The following is a 13,305-nucleotide window of genomic DNA, read 5'->3' on the forward strand; positions in this document are numbered from 1 at the left end:
CGCACCTGTAGTCTCAGCTACTCGGGAGGCAGAAGAATTACTTCAACCTGGAACGCAGAGGTTACAGTGAGCCAAAATCGTGCCATTGCACTCCAGCCTGAGCGTCGTAGCGAGACTCTATCTCAAAAAAAAAAAAAAAAAAACCCAAACACACACACACACCCTCCATATTCTCCAAAGAAACAACAGAATCTGGAGCATCTTCAATACATTAATCATGAAGTCTGGAATACAATCTGCAATTACTAGACAGGTGAGAAAAAAGGAAAATGTGACCTAAAGGAAAAAGTCAATTAATAAAAAACCACTCCAAGATGACCCAGGTTAGAATTAGCAAACAGGAATCCTAAAGCAACTACCATAGCTGTGTTCAAAGATATAAAGATAAACATGCTCCTAAAGAGTGAACAAATGCAAAACTTCAGCAGAGAAAGAAAAACTACAAAAATAACCAATTCTAAAACTGAAAAAAATATTTTAAAATTACACTGGATGCACTTAGCAGATTGTAAAACAACAAAAGAAAGGGTCAATGAACTTGAAAATATATCAACAAGATTTCTAATTTGAAGAATGGGAAAATAGTGGGAAAAAAATGAACAGAGCTTCAGTGACCTGTAGAACGTCAAAGCCAAAAAAAACAGAGATGACTCTCTAAATTGAAAATGCTGTATTTAGGAAGCAAGAATCTAATTTAGGTGCAGTGGCTCATGTCTATAACCCCAGTACTTTGGGAGGCCAAGGTGGGTGGATTACTTGAGCCCAGGAGTTAAGAGATCAGCCTGGGCAACATGGCGAGACTCCATTTTTACAAGAAATTTCAAAATTAGCTTCACACACGTTGGTGCATGCCTGTGGGCCCAGCTACTTGGGAGGCTAAGGTGGGAATATCGCTTGAGTCCGGGAGGTCAAGGCTACAGCAGTAAGCCATAATTGTGCCACTGTACTCCAGCCTGGGTGACAGAGCAAGACCCTGTCTCAAAAAAAAAAAAAAAAAAAGATAAGACCTTATGTTCTCCATATGGTCCTGTTTGGTCATAGGATGACCAACATGGTAAAAACAATGTCTCTACAAAAAATACAAAAATCAGCCTGCTATGGCATGCCTATGGCCACAGCTACTTGGGAGACTGAGTCCCAAGCAGGATCACTTGAAGTCCAGGAAATCAAGGCTACAATGAGCCATTGAGTGTGCCACTGCACTCCTGCATGGGTAACAGAATGAAAGTACCCCCATCTCAAAAAAATAAAAAATAGAAAAAAGGAAAATAATGTAATTTGGAGCATATGTATACACACTGGATGGTCCTGGGTATGTTTGAAGAACAAAGAGAAGACTGTAAGTTACTAGAGAAATGTTACAGACTGTTTTGACAGATTGGTACTAGAGCAGCTTTTGAGAACTGGCAAGCTCTGACTAGATGAAGCTGGTCTCAGAGTAGTGGCAAGTTGCTTCCGGTGCTACTAGGTAAAACAGGTCTCAGGGTTACAGTGGGCCATTTCTACAGCTGGAAATTAAATTTTCTTGTTGAAAATTTAATTTTTGGATCAGATGTTAGGTGCTCAAGTGCCTTTTTCCTCTGGACCCTAGATTCTGATTTAGTTGGGTGTTACAAGAATGACCTAATGTGTAATTTCCACATGAACAATACCAAAAAGTACAACTTACATGTAACTGGAGTTCCAGGAATGAACAGGGTGGTAAAAATATTGAAGAAACAATGGCCAGAATCGCCCCAAATTTGGTGAGAGTCAAATTTACAGATCAAGAAATCCCGTGAACACCAGAGGATAGATAAGACCAAACAATTCTACACCTACACTCATTATAAAAACACTGAAAATCAAAGATAAAAAGTCCTGAAGATTGCCAGAAAAAAAAACACATTACATAAAGAGGAACAATGATATATGAATGACTGCTAACTTGGAACCAGAAATAACGGGGCCCAGAACATAAAGGACAAGATTTTAAAGTGCTGAAAGGAGTGCCAATCCAGACTTTTACACCTGCTGAAAATATCATCTTAGAATAAAGGCTGAAACTGTAATACTGTAAAATGTATTTTTGGCCTTTGTCCATTTCCTGGCAAAAAGCTCCTAAAACCCCTGGAATTGCTGGAGTAATGAGTGTCTTCTGCATGCTAATGAGCTGACTGACTGGGGGCTGGTTGCCAGGGGAACCATCCTTTTGATTAGAGAGTTTGAACTTTCACTTCCCCCTCCCGCTTCCAGAAAGGGACTGAAAACTTAGTTATCACCAAGGATTTTAATGCCTATGTAATGAGGTGAGGCTTCTGTAAAATTCCAAAATGTCTGAATTCTGGGAGCTTACAGATAGCTGAACTCTTGGAGGTTCCTGGAGAGTGGCCTGCCCCATTCTCCCAAACCTCATCCTAATGCATCTCTTCCATCTGGCTGTTCTCAACGGTATTCTTTGTAATATCCTTTATAATAAATGGGTAAATTTAAGTAAAGTGTTTCCCTGAGTTCTGTGAACTGTTCTAGCAAATTAATTGACCAACGAAGGTTAGAGGGACACCTGATTTACAGCTGGTCAGTCAGAAATCTAGGTAACAACCTACGACTTGTGACTGGAATCTGAAGTGGAGGGACAGTCTTATAGGCCCAAGCCCTCAATCTGTGGGAGCTGATGCTCTCTCCAGGTAGACAGGGTCAGAAATGAGTTAAGAGGACATCCAGCTGGTGTCCACTGGAGAATTTGCTGCAGGACAGATTGCTTGATATAGCATATCAAGTAATACATGTGGGATCACAGAAGTGTTCTGTTTTGTAAGGGTACAGTAGGATAAACTGTGTTTTTATCCTACAGCCTTACATTTGGTGTCAGAAGTGGGATTTGCTAATACAGCCCTGGCTCACAGAAACGTCGTTTGTTCAGACAACTTAGGGAGAGAAAAAGAAAATACGCTGTTTGGGAATAGAAAGAACGAAAGGATAGGGGATGAGAAACTTTTGATTCCTAGGTGGCCACGTGGTCCCTCATGGTATGGAACAGGAGTTGGGCTGCACTCAGTTACTAAGGGTAAAAGTTACCAATGGAATTTAAAGATGGACTTAACTCTCACAAAGTAAATGTCTAAGAAAACGCACACTAATTTTAAGGAGAAATATTCAATCCCTTGGTTACTGTTATCCGTAACAGCTAAAATAAAGTGCTAGATCGGACCTTAATACAAGACCAACCTCAGATTTCAGTGACTGAGTTTTGGCCAATAGCCTTAAAGCTGTCCCCCAAAGAGAAAAATTATGCAGAGACCTCTAATCTAACAGCCATGGTTACCAAGAAGGTAGTCAATGTGGGGAAAGGGCAAACCCAAGAAAACTGTTAAAACCAGTATCTAAAGCAGAAAAAAAAGAAGAAAAGAAAAAAAAAAGAAAAACACAGTATCAGTAGTAGACACGAATTTTTCTGAAGAGTCAAAGCAAGCACTAGAGCTTTACCTATTTTGCTTACTTTCAGGTTTTTATCAGTGGTCCAAATAGATGAGGTCATGTAAGTTAAAGAACCTCTGGATAATTTTGAGAGGTCTCTTAGCTCTTTGGATCCATTCTTACTGTTGGGATAAATCATGCCCCTAGTGTAGGAGTCAACATTTTAGGCTGTGCAGGCCATATGACCTCTGCTGCAACTACTCAATTATGCCTCTGCAGCACGAAAGCACCTATAGACAATACCAAAATGAATGAGCACAGATATGTCCCAATAAAACTTGATAAACTGTAAATTCTGAGTTTCATGTGTTTTTCATGTATCACAAATTTTTCTTCTAAAATTTTTTCCAACAATCAAAAAATGTAAAAACCATTCCCAAAGAGTGGGCCATGCAAAAACAGGTGATAGGTCAGATTTGGCCTGCAGGCCACAGTTTGCAGACCTCTCCTCTCGTTCATTTTCTCTCTTGACTGCTCCCCAAAACTCAAATACACAAAATCCACTTCCAAATATGAGTATACCGAAAGTTAAGCATCAGGGCTTTGCTTTCAACTTTTTCACTTATACTACTAGAGTGTTTCCCCCCCCACCCCCAACAACTGGGGGTTACGGATCATATCTAAATGGAGGTGATTTTATTATCTTTCAATAATCAGGGTAGTCATAGTAAAAAGACTTAAAAAAAACCCCACCCCACCAGCATGACTTAAGCTCGGCTTTTCTGTTTAGGGTGTTACTGTTTATTTCAATTATGAGAAAGAGAATGAAGGAGAAATTGGGCAAGACAATGGGAGACAAATAACTTTTCCAACTTCCATGCAATAATCACCATATAGACTATAATAAAGTTGAAGGGATGGGGAGACAGTTGCCCATATGCCACTAAGTGGGACTCCTAAATTTCTGAAGTACGTCAATCTGCTGTCTCTTAAACAGCTACAAATGCTGGTGTCATCTGATGGCAATAAAAAAGTTAGAATTTGGATATAAATTTAATGACTTTATCTGAATGATTAAATCTTAGGGAGGAAAGATCTTTTCCAACAAGCAACAGAACCTACTAGCAACTGGTTATATACTATTTCACTGTTTCTTTGAAAAAAATGTATTCAGGAGTTATGGTACCATGTACTGCTTGGGGTATAAATTCTATCTTCAATTTTTTTGGTCTGCATTATTAAGGCTCAAATCTCCAATATTATTTTCTTTAATAAATAATTAGAACTTACCAACACAGAAAACATATGACAGAAACTTTTCTTTGGCCAAGACCCAGTGTAATCTTATATTTGAATTAAAAAGTCATTTTTGAGGTTATGACTATTTCCTAGCAAAAGAAAAGAAATGACAGTGTCTTATTTTGCTCATTCTAAACTTTAACAATATTAGCTAATTTTTCTATAAGCAGATTATTACTAATGATGTGAGGAAAAATAGGTGAAGTACTCATATAACAACTTGATTTAACTCAGTGATAGTTTTTTTACTAGTGCATAATCCAAAAAGTCAACAACTGAGCACAGTGTCTCATGCCTGTAATCCTAACACATTATGAGGCTATAGTGGGAGGATCGCTTGAGGCCAGGAATTCAAGACCATCCTTGGCAACACAGGGAGACCTATCTCTACAAAAAAATTAAAAAATTAGCTGGGCATTATGGTGCACACCTGTGGTCTCAGCTACCCGGGAGGCTGAGATGAGAGGATCGCTTGAGCCCGGGAGGTTGAAGCTGCAGTGAGCCATGGTAAGAGTAAGACCCTGTCTCAAACAACAACAACAACAACAACAACAACAAAATAAAAGCCAAAAAATTGATAAATAGCTTGTGTAAAGAACCAAAAAAAATGCATTAATATAGGACATTTACATCATTAAAAGTTATCTGTTTTGGCTGGGCAGGATGGTTCATGCCTGTAATCTCAGCACTTTGGGAGGCCAATATAGAAAGATCGCTTGAGCCCAGGAGTTCAAGACCACTCCTTGCAACGTAGTGAGACCCTGAGATATGGTTTGGATCTGTGTCCCCACCCAAATCTCATATCAAAATGTAAACCCCAGTGTTGGGGGTGGGGCCTACTGGAAGGTGACTAGATCATGGTGGCGGAGTTCTCATGGATTATTGCCATCCCCTTGGTGCTATTCTTGTGATAGTTTTTCTAAGACCCAGTTGTTTAAAAAGTATGTAATACCTTCCCCCCTCTTCCTCCTGCTCCAGTCACATAAGAGGTGCCTGCTTTCGCTTCACCTTCTGTCATGATTCTAAGTTTCCTGAGGTCTCTCCAGAAGTAGAAGCCACTATGCTTTATGTACAGCCTGTAGAACCATGAGACAATTAAACCTCTTTTCTTTACAAATTACCCAGTCTCCCAAAAAATTTTTTTTAAATTAAAAATATTATTTATTCCTGGATATCTGGTCCAACTTCTTACCATATACCTACCATTAAAAATAGGTGGGGAAAGCATTTGGAGATACAATATATGGTATTAAACCACTCTACCGCCACATGGTACTAATCACACTTTTATAATCTTATAATTATAAATTAATGCCATAGTAGAAATTAACCTCTGGGGTCAAAGGGATTAGTGACTGTCTTAGCTATGTCAAATGTTCAACATTTAATGAATGAAAAAAACATTTTATGCAATGTGAATTTCGATCATAAAATCAATTAGTATCTGGATAGTGACTATTTACACGTCTTCATATATTAATATACAAGGCTCATTTTAACATAAGGACAATGAACAAGGCTTTCCCTTAGACTTTTTGTACTGCTGAAGACATTTACCAACACAAAATGACTAATGATTGCAACTTCACATGGGCACTACTTCTCCAAGTCTGTCATCTACAGCCTGGAGACTGTATCTATTACAAAGACAACAAAATTACATAAAAACCTAGTTGAGTCACAAATAAGTCAATACACAGAGTGACTTAAGCTTCTTAGGACATATTCTTCGTAATCATCCTACTTGGACTGGTTTTTTTTTTTTTTTGCGGGGGGACAAAGTCTCATTCTATCACCCAAGCTGGAGTACAGTGGTGCATCCTCAGCAATCACAGCTCTCTGCATCCTCTCACCTCAGTCTCCGGGAGTACCTGGGACTAAAGGTGCACGCCACCACGCCTGGCTAATTTTTGTATTTTTTGTAGAGACAGGGGTCTCTCTATGTTGCCTAGGCTGATCTCAAACTCCTGGGCTCCAGCAGTTCTCCTGCCTCAGCCCCTCAAATTGTTAGGATTAAAGGTGTGAGCTACTGCACCCAGCTGGACTGATTTTAAAGAACATAATCGTTGAACATTAGTGGTATCTACGGCAAACAAACAAGTGCTGAATTCCTAAAGAGTACTTTCTTCTGCTCAGCAAATTAAATCACTTTATTGCAAATCTGCCAACAAAATTTTTTTGTTTAGCAACGCCTTTTCTCATTCACATGACAAAAGTAAATCTAAATTCAGGTTTAGGTATTTGTAGCAGACCATTAGCCTTCAAAGATTTAACAAAGTTTCTACTATTCACACCAACTCTCAGTAATTTCTTATTTTTCTGAGGGCATACATTGAATCATACAATTTTTTAGTGATGATGAACAAGTCACTTAGCTAGTGGATCAACCAAGAGCTACATCAACAGTCTGTTTTCTAGTTTGTCCAAATACTTTCACGGGGGAGTTACCTCTGCTTGCTTTATCAGCAAGGCAAAAAACTCTATAACAAAGAATAGTATTACTGACTCAACTATAGTAAGAAAAAGTCAAGTTTTATGTTTTGAATGAAATTTGGCGTAAAAATTAGTGTTGTCAACGTACAGACTTACAGAAATCAAAAATCTCCTTGCAAGACCCTATTAGCTCAAAGCTCAAATATTTTAATTAAATGTTTTATTCCAACTTCATCATTTAGACAAATCTACATATGTGCAAATATAAGACTTCTGTTCCATTAAAATTCTCTGAAAGGGGAATTACCATATATTTGGGCCTTTACAAAAGTCTCTCATCTTATAAGGCACCGTCTCAACTGACTTATTTGAAGAATCAAAATACTGCTGAAGAAAAGTTGCCTTATTTTGAAAAATATACTACTTAGAGAAGATCTACACACTAAACAGCCTCAATCTATGCTGGGTTTTGATGCTTTAGGTACTGTCTGAAAGAAGCAGGTCAAATAATTGAGATGGAAATGAAGATGACAAGCTTTAGAAAACTTTACATAACACAGAAAGTGGTTTTTTGGGGTTTGGTACTTTTTTTTTTTTTTTTTAAGGCAGGGTCTCACTATTGCCAAGGCTGGAGTGCAGTGGCATTGATCATGGCTCACCACAGCCTTGAACTTCTGGGCTCAAGTGATCCTTCTACTCAGTATCCTAAGGAGCTGGGGCTACAAGTGCATACCACTATGCCCAACTAATTTTTGCATTTTTTGTAGAGACAGGGTTTTGCCATGTTGCCCAGGCTGGTCTTGAACTCCTGAACTCAAGCAATCTGCACCTTGCCTTGGCCTCCCAAAATGCTAGGATTACAGGCATGAGCAAATGTGCCTGGCTTAAAAAGTGGTTCTAAAGTCAAAGATATATTATAATTTTTTTTTTTTTTAAAAAGAGACAGGGTCTTGCTCTGCTGCCCAACATGGAGCACAGTGACATAATCAGGGTTCACTGTAGCCTTGACCTCCCAGGCTCAAGGGAACCTCACATCTCAGCCTTCTGAGTAACTGGGACCACAGGTGCCACCAGGCCTGGCTAAATTTTGGGTGCATGTGTGTGTGGTACAGATGGGGTCTCACTATGTTGCCCAGGCCTATCTTGAACTCCTGAGCTCAAGGAATCCTTCCACCTCGGCCTCCCAAAGTGCTGGGATTACAGGCATGAGTCACTACACCTGGCCTAGAATTCCTGAATTATTTTGTTATTTAAAATGTGACATCATCCTAATAGTGGAGTAAGACATTATATGACTCATAATGTAATGTAATATGAAACAGTACCACCACATATGAAGAACTGCCTTCAAAAAACACTAAGCTTCAATCTAATATTATAATAAAACTACTGATCCAAATACATATCTATGACATAAAATTTTGAAAGGGGGGAAGCAGATTACATAAGACTGTGATATAGGACTAAATGTCAAAAAAAACTGTGTAAGCCTTGTTTGAATCCTGCTTCTCACAAACCAGCTATAAAGACTTTTTTGAGAAAAATTAGAGAAACTCAAATATAGAATGAGTATTAGATAACAGTAAGGAATTCTATTAGTTACGATACTAGCAAGAGGATTGGGTTTGTTTTTTGTAAGTCCTCATCAGTGAGAGCATTTATGCTTGAAACGGCATATTGCTTGGGATTTACTTTGAAATACTCCTTCAAAAAGATATGGGTATAAATAAGATTTCACACAATGTTGCATAGAGATGGTAGCTATCAAGGGTTCACAATACTTACTATTCTCTCTACGTGTTTGAAAGCTTCCATAATAAAAATGCTAGGTGGTTAGAAAAAAATAAAGTTTAATAAAATACATATAGTTGTCTGACAGAAAGCCACATAAGGCAGGTATGGTATCTAAGCTGGGCCTTGAAGGTCAGTTACACAATTTGGACAAAAATTGTTTTAAAACATTTATAAACTGCAATTTTATAAAGGGGGTTACTCTTTATTCACTTAGGGTCCAAGCCTTCATATAAACAATTTCACTTATTACTTCCTCAACCATACTTTTGACTAGTGTATGAAAATGTTTCCTAAAAACTTATTTCCAAATGGGTACAAATTTTAGAGACTAATTTTTAATCAGACAACCTTCCCCCAAAGAGAATAACAACAGAAATTTTATTGAGCGCCCCATTTTATGCCACAAATTGTACCAGGCACATTATATATAATTCTCACTACAATCCAGCAAAGTAGATACTGTATCATTACTTTGCCAATTTCCCTACCCCAATATACAAAGCTACTAAAATGGTAGGGAACATAATACCACCAAAACTCCAAAGCCCATGCTCTTTCCCATACCAACCAAGCATAAGCCATCACTCAAGCTAATGCCAATTACACTACTCTCCAAAAGCCCATGGTGGCTCATGCCTGTAATCCCAGCACTTTAGGAGGCTGAGACAGGTGGATCACCTGAGCTCAGAAATTCGACACCAGCCTGGCCAACATGGTAAAATCCTGTCTCTATTAAAAATACAAAAATCAGCCGGGTGGGGTGGTGTGTGCCTGTAATCTCAGCTACTTGAGAGGCTGAGGCAAGAGAATCGCCTGAATCCCGGAGGCGAAGGTTGCAGTGAGCCAAGATTGCGCCACTGCACTCCAGCCTGGGTGACAGAGCAAGATTCCGTTTCAAAAACAAAACAAAACAGAACAAAAACACCTGGACAACTCTTTACCATTTATCCCTTCATGTGCAAATCCCACAAATCCCTCAAAGTCTGGCTCAAATGCAGCTTTCCCTAAAACTGACCCCAAACAATCTTTCTCTTAATTCACACGGAATTTAACTGGTATGTTGCCGTATTACTAATATATCTTGCCCATTAAATTTTAAAACTTCTCTAAATCATAACTAGGAAAGAAAAAAATTCCACACAATCTCATCAACTCTTCTGGTTATGCCAGTGTTCCATGAAATGTTCCTAGTTATGAGGGAGGTCAAAAGGAATACTAAGAATATAGTAATAGGGAAGGGAAATGATACAATACAAATATTCCAGGTTATTACATGAAAAGGGAACATGAAAACCAATCTCTGCTCCTATCATCCTAGTTTTGTAAAAACAGGATGCAAGCATATATGGGCCGAGTCACACGTAACCATTTATAATGGTCACACCTAGAAAAAGGATATGCATTATTTTTACATTACATTTGATGGTTCTTAATTGCTAGAATGTTTTCCACACACTAGTTATAACTTTAGAAATACTTAAAATATATACATGATAAAATCACAGCACATTTATATAGTTCTTATAGTCATGTTAACTTGGAAATCAATGGCTTTATATATGGTAGCACCCAAATATTTAATAAATTAATAATATGCCACATCTAAGCACTAAAAAATAAGTCATTTCTATAGCTTATTTCAAAAAAAAATGTTTACTACAATGTATGAGCAAGACTAGATTTTTCCTAAACACACTTACATACACGGTATGTATCATGACTTGCAAATAAATTACAGTAGTTATGTAATTCTGCATGCAAGGTGGTACATGTCTGTAATCTCAGCTACTTGGGACACTGAGATAGGAAGAATCACTTGAGACCAGGAGGTGGAAAATGACCAGGGTTAACTCATCTCAAAAAAAAAAAAAAAAAAAAAAAAAAGTACAATAAAATATCTAAACTAAGCATCACTTAAAAGAAAAATATTTTCAATTTTCATTTCAGTCTTGTTTGTAAGCTTCCAATCATTTTAGAATATAAAAGAATTTACGTGTACACTCAATACCTACTACAGTAAATATCATTAGCCTTACTTTTATGACACCAGGTTTTTAAAAAGCAAAGCCCAGTTTGTAGACATAAATATTCTCTCACCATCTAATTTAAAAGAAAAAAGAAAAGCAGACGGGACGTGGTGGCTCATGCCTGTAAGCCCAGCACTTTGGGAGGCCAAGGCGGGTGGACTACCTGAGGTCAGGAGTTCAAGACCAGCCTAGCAGACATGGTGAAACCCTGTCTAGTAAAAATATAAAAATTAGCCAATTTTGGGGGCACACACCTGTAATCCCAGCCTCCCTGGAGGCTGAAGCAGGAGAATCACTTGAACCTGAAAGGCGGAGGTTACAGTGAGTCGAGATCGTGTCACTGTACTCCAGCCTGGGTGATAAGCGAAACTCTATCTCAAAAAATAATAAATAAAAGAAAAACACAGGATAAGTATTTACAAATGTCATTTCATCTAGGTTAGTTCTATCCTACTCTTGATAAATTCCTCAATGTAAAAAAATAAATAAAAATAAAAACAGGGTCAATTAAATCATACATTTAATTTATAGTCAATATATTTGACAATATGCTGTGATAAACATGATTTATGTATTTCTAGCTTTCAAAGTATTTTAGTACTGTCCTTTGCTTTGTAATGTATTCTTTAACAGGTTAGGGAAGGAAGAAGTGGTTAAAAAAAAAAGTGTCATTACTCCTATCATCCAAAAATATTGTTGATATGAATTCAGAAAATACCAATGGAGGTGAAAATATGCCAGTTCTCTAGAATGCTGCATTTCACTCCAACAGCAATGTAAGATAGGATTAATCACAAAAGAAAGCTAACTCTTTGGTGCCAAAGTTTAACTACCTGGGTAAAATACACAACGCTAAGATGCGGAATGGATCAGAGTTCCATCTTTCTCAGTACATATACGGTGAGGACCTGATAACCGACTCCCAGAAGACTAAATGCACTAACAGATGTAGTCTGGAAACTCTTCATGTACCCCTCAGGGATAGGAGCACCCCAATTTTGAGATCACTAGTTCTCAAACACTTACAACACACATCAGAGTCCAGGTAGGAGGATTTTATAAACTACAGTTGCTCAGGTCCCACCTGCCAAAGGCTGGCTTGAATTAGTCTGGGCGGCAAGACAGGCAGAATTTTATTAGTATTTTTTAAGCTCTCCAGGTGATGCTTCCCCTGTGCAGATAGGGTTGAAACACTCATACATCACCATATGGCTAAGGAATGTATCCACAAACACCCTAGAAGTTTCCCAACTAAAAAATTTTGTTAGTATCAATCATCATGGTATAACAGAAATCAGAATCAAAAGACCTAGCATACAGTTCCAGGTTGGCCACTGACTAGCTAAATGAACTTGATCTCATTTGTCCGTTTGCAAATGGAAACAACAATGCCTCCCTCTTAGGGCTGTTGCAAAGATTGAGGTAACACATGAAATTGAAATGCAAGTGCTTTCTAGAGAATTAATGACACATCAAACTGAACTTTTTATTTGTTTAAAAACCAACATAAAATTCTCTGGACTGGGCACAGTGGCTCATGCCTGTAATCCCAACACTTCGGTTGGCCAAGGCAGGAGGACTGCTTGAGTCCAGGAGACCAGCCTAGGCAACACAGTGGGGGCCACAGCTCTTACCTGCGCACCGCCCACTCCCCGTCCCCGCAAAAAAAGAAAATATTTTGACCCAGAAGTTTCTCTTTTGGAAATTTACCTTAAACAAACAGCACCAACACAAATGAATTAACTACATAAAGATATTTACTGTAGCACCACTTATATGGTAGTATAAAATTTAAAAAATAACCTAAACTCAACAACAGAAAAAAGTTAAAACAATGAGCCATTACAAAAATCACAAGTAATTAAAGTTATATGTAAAATGTCCATGATATTAAGTAAAAATACCAAGTTGCCTAATGTGTGTCATATGATCCCATTTTTGTTCAAAGAAGGAGCGGGGCAATGTATGACTATATATGTTTGTGGGAAGTATGAAAAAATAAACACCTCACTCAACTTTGGTAAAGGAGAAGGTACTGTTGGCTTTATCTTTGTATTTCTCCATGTTGCTAAGACTTACTGAAGTTGCAAAATAAATTTCTTAATATCCTATATAAATACAGCTTAACTGCATTACAGTTTGGAAACTATCAAAGTACAAAAGTTATTGTGTTACTTTTTGTTCCTATTAGTATTAGGCTGAGAGTCCAACAAATGAAGACTTGTCTCACATGGCTCTTAGTAATTTACAATTGTTACATGCTGTCAATTAGAATTAATACCTCACCAAGGAAAAACAACTTAAGAGATGTTAACTAGAGGCCTGGTACGGTTGTTCAAGCCTGTAATCCCAGCAC

General features: G+C 37.9%; 1 protein-coding gene across 14 annotated transcripts in view; it reads right to left on the reverse strand.

Annotated features, from left to right (window-relative positions):
• The window catches only part of PUM2 (pumilio RNA binding family member 2), a 105,469-nt gene that overhangs the window by 83,128 nt on the left and 9,036 nt on the right, over positions 1–13,305 (reverse strand). Inside the window, exon 1 of one of the 14 annotated variants that reach the window (XM_007971362.3) lies at positions 4,687–4,705. The exons of 12 other annotated variants lie outside the window; for them this stretch is intronic. The gene's annotated coding sequence lies outside the window, so the exon portion shown is untranslated. Of the gene's footprint in view, positions 1–5; positions 25–4,686; positions 4,706–13,305 lie in introns of those variants that run through there. One more of the 14 variants, XM_073022799.1, reaches the window with a different exon arrangement.

The sequence above is a fragment of the Chlorocebus sabaeus genome, chromosome 14 (genome assembly GCF_047675955.1).
Source record: "Chlorocebus sabaeus isolate Y175 chromosome 14, mChlSab1.0.hap1, whole genome shotgun sequence".
Classification (NCBI taxonomy): Eukaryota; Metazoa; Chordata; class Mammalia; order Primates; family Cercopithecidae; genus Chlorocebus; species Chlorocebus sabaeus.